The sequence below is a fragment of the Cygnus olor genome, chromosome 2 (genome assembly GCF_009769625.2).
Source record: "Cygnus olor isolate bCygOlo1 chromosome 2, bCygOlo1.pri.v2, whole genome shotgun sequence".
Taxonomy (NCBI): Eukaryota; Metazoa; Chordata; class Aves; order Anseriformes; family Anatidae; genus Cygnus; species Cygnus olor.
This window is the reverse complement of record NC_049170.1, coordinates 34,600,995-34,609,029: the sequence shown is the minus strand read 5'-3', so window position 1 is coordinate 34,609,029 and position 8,035 is coordinate 34,600,995. Positions and strand designations below refer to the sequence as shown.

Sequence of the window (8,035 nt, the reverse complement as noted above, 5' to 3'; positions counted from 1 at the left end):
CATGAGTCCGTAAGCACCTGCAAAGGAACATAACTTTGATAATGTTTTATTTGGTTCAGCAGACAAAGAATAGCAAGTCAGAGAAAGCTAAGGCTGGTGATATTTACAATAGAAACAAGATGCAAAACATGTTTTTGGTAGAAAACAGTTCTTGAAGCACAATCTCTGGCAATAGCAATCTCTAAACAAAGACTGAACATTGATGTAAAACCAGTACTGTAGAACAAATGCAAATCAACTTAGCAGAGTACTGAAGCCTGTGATACATAAGAGGTCGAACCCTAGGACCTATTTCTTTCCTTACTACCTATTTATGGGCTAAGACTGAGTATAACTGGCATAGGGATGTCTCTGTGAGTCTGCAGAGAGTCTGAAATAAGAAATCAAAGAGGCAAGCACTGCCACCAGGCTCAGTAACATTAATGCCAAAGCTCGCTGAACTGGAGTTTCCAGCGCAACACCAGCAGAAGGTTTTAAATCTGATAGAAGGAAAGAGTGAAACAGAAGACCACACTCCTGTCGGTGTGCTGCAGATGGCTGTGCAAGCAGTGAGCTGCTGGAGAGCAGTGACTTGCCTCCCCAACAAGATGGCAGAGCACACTGGGGAAACAAATAAGGCTGTAGAAAGGCATTCAATTATTTCTGTTTTTAAGGCATCCAAAGACCCCAAGATGTCTTTACACCATCCTGGAAAGTGATGCTACAATGGGGCACTCACCCTTACACATTCCCCTACAAGAACAGTGAATTCTGGGTGCAATTCCTTCCTTACTATGTCCTTGTTACCACTACCCTCATAGCACAGCTATATGAGGAAGGGAAAATACTGTTAGCCCTGTGAGAATAATATGCAGCAGATAAGCAGAGAGGAATAAACAAAAAATTACTAAAACATTTCTTGTATCTACTGTCAAAATGCATGTGCACTGAAAAATATATAGAAACGGTGTGGACAAAAGAATCATGGAAAAAGAAACAAAAAGAAGCAGTAGGAGGAGTAATTCTTGATAGAAACAGTTGGTAATAAAAGGAAAAGTCATATCTAAGACTGTGTTGTGTGGTATATAATTCAAGATCTAATCTAAATGTACCAATTTTTTTCACAAAACAATAGGTGATATTCCAAACTGTCATATTAAATGGAGGGAAAATATCTGCCACCCACTGTTTCCTGCATTACTATAGTTGAAAACCTTCACTTTACTTGCAGAGGGCTTTAATTTGAGCCTTATGTTTTCAGTCTCTCAGATCAAGTTCTTCATCTTTCTGAATTCTCCGTAGATTCAAGACTGGCGTGAGAATAACTGAGGCAATCACTTGCTATTAACAATGGCAAATACAAAATAAGCAGAAAAGAGACACATTCCTTGCCAGACCTTATAATTACATATTTGGCTTGGTTCATGCAAGTTCAACTCAATCCAGATTTTTCTGTAAAAGCTGAGAGTCCAAATCCAACAGAGAAATGTTGCTGGAATTGCACAAAAGATGAATTCAACCCAGACAGCTTATTGCCTGTGTATTCCTCACGTGCATGTCTCCTTTTGGGTTTGTCATGCAGGAAGTGAACACACATTAAAAACCAATAAAAGCATTTTATGAGAAACATATGGATTTTTTTGCTAATTCCAGGTACGTTGTAGGTACGGGTCTTTTCAGTCAATATGCAGATGATTTTTGCTTTCGTGCTAAAGGCTTCAGTGCATGGGCACAATCCAGTTACAGCTGTGAATTCTTTCTTTTGGCTCTGTTTGATGATATTTATTTGTTTGTTTATTTATTTATTTTTGTGGCCCCACCAGAGGGAAAGCCTCCCCTACCCTTGCCACAGCTGTGCTCGTTGAGATGGCTGATGAGAGTAAAATAATCATTGAACTGGTGGTGTTCAGCAGGAATAATGTGATTCACAAATAGGTGGCGGATACCCCCCAGAAGGACATTTTCATAACAGCACCAGACTCCAGAAACATACAGACAATGAGGTTAGCTACAGGTGTCCTCCAACCCAGAAGCACATGACTTTTTCCAGCTTCAGTCTGAGATGAAAGGTGTTGCAAATGCTTAGATGCAAGCAAAAATACAGCCAGAATGCAAAGATACCAAGAGAATATAGGGCAAAATTAATTAGTCTTTATCAATCATATAAAGTCAAAGCCAATTTTAATCATATTCAATCTACCTAGACTTCTGGACTTATATATTACATGACTGTGCACTTTTTAACACAGTGTAAAATTTTTCCTGGGTGCATAAAAGTACCATGATTCCCCCTGGTGCACAAGCTCATTCTTTAGACTTTTTAGGATCATTCTTGACAACTTTACTCTTTATCCTTGATGAAAAAGAAAAAGAAATTAAACTTTTTTTTTTCTTCAGTATTTATGCATTTGGTATAAAGAAACTGCTTTTTTCCTTCTTTTTTTTTCCTAGTCCAATCAAGTATATAAATTACCTTCTGGCTGAGAATTTTACAAAATCAATTAACGAATAATTATCTTTTGACTAATAGTACTGTCTCTTAAATGCTTGAGGCAGGGACGAGAAAGGCTATGATATTTAAGGGAGTGATCAATTTCCACAGCGTTATCTGGTAATTCAAAGTTACCAGAGTTCATAGTTACCAGAGGTTCAGCTCCTTCATAATCTGGACAGGTTTGTTAATGCTCTGAGATCCTGAGGACTGATGTGGCTCTCTGTACTAGGTTCTTTTCTTAGATCATATGTGGTCCTTAGTCACAAGTCTTTTCTATTTAAACTTTGGATAGTTTCTTTATTAATCCTTTTCTACACTAAAAGTATATATAAACTTCTCTGTGGTCTGTTAAGTCTTAGAAAATATGAATGTGAAACAAGTAGGGGACTTTCTCTTCTCTCTTTTTGCAGCACACACATTTCCTCGGTTCAACATGGGTTAGTCAAACCTTCTCCCTCCCATTTGAGGAAGGGAGTCACTTTGAATAAGTCGTATCCTTCACGTCTGTTGCTAAGTGAAAGACTGAGGAGCTGTAGATAAAGCTGTAGTCTCCCCATGGAAGATTATCACTGCTCCTATAGCCCTACTGAGCTCTCTGTGCTGCTGCCATCCTGGGACTTCATTATCTACCTGTGGCTGAAAGCTGCCCAACACCGAGACAGATGATAAGCTAACATTACAGATTTCAGAGGTCACATTCTCAAAAAACAGGGTGGTGAGTGTATGGACAACTCCATCAGTAGTCATTACAATGAGGTACCTAACTGATTCTGGGAAATTATATTCAAATATTTAAACAAGACTCTTACCGTCCATAATGACTGTAAAAACCACCTACAATGAAGCACTACCCATTTGCAATTGCTGATTATATCCTGGGGTTTTCAGCTGAGGCTTTTTCCTTATTTGCCTTATTATCACAAAATTGGGCAGACATGGTTAATATAATGCACACACAAAAAAATTAGACCTTGCACAGAGCAATCTGTACTTTCCTTCTTCATTTCTAGGTTTATTAGAGATAACACTAAGCAATTTCATGTTAAGGTAGAGTGCGGAGTACTTGAGTACATTTTCTCTCATGTTGTACATTGTTTTATATAGCAAAAATACAAAGAATGGGTTTTCATTGAACCAAAAACAAGGATCACTTCATTAATGTCTTAAAGCCATTGCCAAGTATAGAGGCATATGTACACCTGCTCAAATTCTCTGATATTATTTTTCCTCCTCAGAGCTCAGACACCCACATAGTTAAGCAATAGCTTGGAAAACAGCTATGCTTGCAAAACAGAGGCAGAGAGGCTTCCAGGGCAGAGAGCTGTTTACATTATAGCACTGTTTATCCAAACAAAGTTCTGTGACACTTCATGAAGATGTAGGGCACATGAGTGACTGTATCCTGCCATCTACCTGCGAGACTGACGAAAACAAGGCTGCGGATTGTCCTGGTGCTGCAGGAACCCACTTGCATTTGTACCTTTAGATGCTGGCTCCCACCCCCCAAAGTATCTTTCAATGTTTCCTGACAGACTTGGGAGGCATCCTGCAAGAGCAGAGGGGAGGTGGGTTTAGGATTTTTATATCTGCTCACTCCCAGTCGTAGCTTAAAGGTTCTTCATGTTCTCTCTGAGAGGCATGGGGAGTGGGAGGCTATGGCAGACACCACAGGCTCCCCACATTCTCTCTTCCCTGGACTGTACATTACCCTTTTAATCAAGTCCTTAATGACAACAGTTGGGGTCCAGAGTTGAAACTGGCAGCCTGCAAACAGCAAACTCTTTCTGTTACTCAACAGTATCTGCAGGACAGATGTGTTTGGCTATAATGATACTAGAACATATTTCAGTGAGTGTTCATGAGCTGTTTGCTGGGTGGTTGCCCAGTGTGCCTCCAGGTTCAGCCCTAATAAAGGACAGAAACAGGGCAGCAGCATCCACAGACAAATGCATGAATGGCCAAATCCTCAGCACAAGAATAGGGAATAAACCACAGAAGTTTGGTCTTAATCAACGTGTTTCCATTGGGAGCTTTCTGCACCAGTCTTACCTGTTCCCTATGTGCTTATTTGGACTGCAACCAAGTGGCTGGAGAGCCAAACCCTACAGCCCAGACCTGTTCTCTGGTCCAAGGCTGACAGCAAGCACATCTGTGCATCTTCCTGAGCTATCACTTTCTACAGGTTTTCAGCCTCTTGTCTGCACATCCCTCCTGAGCTCTCTCACCTTTAGCTGCATAATCACGCTTTCCCAAACACTGAGCATGATTTCACTGCAGATTTTAAGGAAATATTTCTCTTGCACTTTCTATTGACTCTGTGAAGAAAAGTAAAATATTCTATATTCTTCAGTATCCATTCACTGAAAGAGTAATTGAATTCTTACAAGTATGATTTTAGCAGAACAAGTATTCTGGATGAAATTCTATTGTTGAAATTATTTAAACACTAGTGCATTACCATACTAGTATGTCTGCAAAATAGTACATTCGGCAGTAAAATGTTCTAGTAGGCTGATAATAAATAATAAATTAGCATAATGTAGCCATTCTAATTTAATAATCTTCAGCTTTTTACGATATACACCAGAGTAAACAATCTACATTTATTGCTTACGCACACACATTTTATATGTACAAATATATTTGACATGAGTTCATATGTACAGCTATGTTCTTGTCTAAGGATTCATATATCAAATGATATTCAAATTATATCTGGCTTAAAAAAAAAAAAGAAAGAAAGAAAAAAGAAAAAAAAACCCTGCTGGGATATTCAGCAGCTAAATGAGTTCATTCAGAACTATTAGTGATCATTTTCAAACAGGCGTTAGAGAACGAAGGGAATACACATATTTTGTGTGATTAATAGGGATATTTTATCTGCCAGTGCTTCTTAGAATAGCTAATTGGTTTTCCAGCCTCTGTGTATGGTAGATCTTGCTTAGCTGTGCAGCTGTGCATTAACGAAGGGCAACTCACTGACCCTGCACAGTCAGACATCATTATTTTCAATCAGACCAGTCAGTTTCCAGGGTAAATTACAAATCCACTGAATATTTCTGTTTGTTGTGCCAGTCAGGAAGCTCATACATTTGACCCAAATGGATCCTTGCCTGCTTTCCGGCATTAAGAGATAAAAACTGAACTGAATTTTTTGATTGCTTGATGCTGTCTTTTAGAAAAATTATCACCTTCCTTTTTGTTTGCAAAAAGTCATCCATTTATTTTTTTTGGCTTAAAGTAAGATCATAACACACCCCCAATACAACCTGTGAGTATCACCGTACATCTCAAAAAGACAGCACTAGAAAGGGAGAAAAAAAAAAAAAAAGAGTTGACAAATTGAAATATTTTAAAGCAAGCATTCCTCTCATAATCTCTTTAAAACTTAGTGTTGAACAAGGTAGATCAGGTGTGGATTCTGGTGTGGAGCGGGCATGTCTGCCTGCAAACGTGTGTGATGTCAACCCCTCCCCTTTCAGGTACAACTACCCCAGTATTTTGGCACAAGTCAGTAAAAGTAAGTGGGATTGTCTGTGTTTGATGTCTTTCCAAGAGAGGACAAGCAGGGGAAAGGAAAACATCCTTTAAAACAGTTCCAGTCAACTGCAAACCTCTTTCCCTCTCTCTTCCCAACTTTCTCCGCTTTCTTCTCTTAAGAGCAAAGAATAAGCAGAATAGAAATGATGATGAAGCCAATTTGTGACCAAGAAATGACTGAAACCTTCTGTTTATAATGCTGATTTTGGAATAAAAATAATAGTAATAGTGTTAAGTCAATCACTTTTCCTCCAGTACTTGCTATGTTTTCTCAACACTTGGTTTAAAATATTTACACATTTTCTTTAAACGTACAAAGTATCCCTTGGAAAGAAAATGCTACTGTACCAGGAAGATGAGGCTGTTCAGCATTTGGAAGTCAGGGAACACCTGGGTGAAGGCCTCCCCTCTTGCATTCGTGGCAAGGTGCTAGGCTGACGATCAATGTCTGCATTCCCAGGAGACAGAACAGCAGCATGCTTGCTAATTATGGACCCCTGAAAACAGGAGAATCAGAAATCTGAACTGGCTTCTCAGTTGAAGAAGAGACACCGAAGTATTTTGACTGTGGATACCTCAGCAATAAGGTTATGCACAGCCACAGGCTGATGCCATCTCTCCAATTCAAATCCCAGAGGGAGCTATGTAACACAACAGGGAAAGGAAAGACATATCACATCCATCTTAATGTATTTAGACACTTAACTCAGACACTCAGGCTCATCTCAGTGGAGTCTGCACTGCAGGAGCCTTGTCACAGCCATACAGTGGTCTACACAGGCCGCAGACTCCCTACTGGCTCCATGGCAAAAGGTAGACACATGTCTGCGAGTAGGCTCAGCTATGTAAGTCAAAGGTTCATCTCTCTCTGCTGACCTTATAGAGAAAAATTGCAGAAATTAAATACCTGCTTCCACTTGGCATCCAAACTTAGTCTTCTGCAGAAAGACACTAGTGCAGATGTTCAGCTCTTTTTATGTAGCAGTAACAACAGTGTCCCAGTAGAGCATTTGTCAAGGAACTGAAGATCCTCTTTGGCTACATTTCCCACATTCTCAGTGCATGACCTAATTAGGCTCCCAGGCACTCTGGAAGGAATGGAGAGGGGCATTTACCACCCCTCCCATTGAGGCTGGACCACTGTGAATCCAGAATTTAAATCCCACAGAGCCAGGCAATAAGGTGACCAGACTCTCACATTCATGGGTACAGAATTGGAGGTCCAAATTCAGCCCCCGGAAAAGAATGCTTCTCACATTAGTCATTGCATAGAATAGAAAAGGACCAGAATTACCCATTCTGCTCCGTGGTCTACTACCTTCTAGGGCAGAGTCAGGCTCCCATGTGTGCCCATCCAGAAGTCTTCTGCCCAGCTGCCCAGTGTCAGTAGGAGATAGGAGCGTGGTGATCCTGTGAGCTTCTTACCTGAACTGGTGTTGGGTCGAGGCATTGCCACCAGCCCAAGCAGCTGCGAGGTCAGAATAGCTCTGCCCTTTGCAGACCAGCACTCTTTAATGCCAAAGGCAGGTGGTGACAGCAGCTGCAGCTGCACCCTTCAAGGTGACCGTGCCATGGCACATGCATATGACCCTAAGGGAGTTAGGATTTAAGCAGGTCCCTGCCTCAGCCTGTGTGACAAAGGAGCTTGGGTATCCAGCAGAACGGGGTAGCACCTAGAGCCCTAGATCACAGGACTTTGCTGGACAAACAGAGACTATGAGTGAGTTTGGCTTCCCACTGGGTTAGGCAGTACTGGGAAGTCTGGATTTCAGCCTTCTGTTGAGGAAGATCAACAGCACCTGGGCTACCTAACAGCTGGTCTCTCTAACCCCTGACCAAAGCAAGTAAAAGAAGAGATGCCCTTTGAGAGGGCAGTCACTGCTCTGAATTTCCCAGAAGCTTTCTCTGACAAAGAGAAAATAAGGTTAATTTCAGCTAAAGTTAGCTTTGAGGTTGCCATCTTCCAACATCAGTAAGAATTTAATAAAACTGGACTACCCGGCTTATTGTTCTAAGTAGATC

At 40.7% G+C, this 8,035-nt stretch overlaps 1 long non-coding RNA gene across 2 annotated transcripts; it reads right to left on the bottom strand.

The window, feature by feature from the left end:
• Positions 1 to 4,892: 4,892 nt before the first annotated feature.
• Positions 4,893 to 7,738, bottom strand: LOC121065930. 2 transcript variants are annotated; one of them, XR_005817400.1, is made up of 4 exons: positions 7,308 to 7,738; positions 6,921 to 7,101; positions 6,362 to 6,510; positions 4,893 to 5,777 (listed from the first exon to the last, which is right to left on the bottom strand). It is a non-coding gene; the product is annotated as an uncharacterized LOC121065930 (long non-coding RNA). The 2 variants fall into 2 exon arrangements; XR_005817399.1 differs by having other exon boundaries at positions 4,894 to 5,777; positions 7,332 to 7,738.
• Between the last annotated feature and the right edge of the window lie 297 nt (positions 7,739 to 8,035).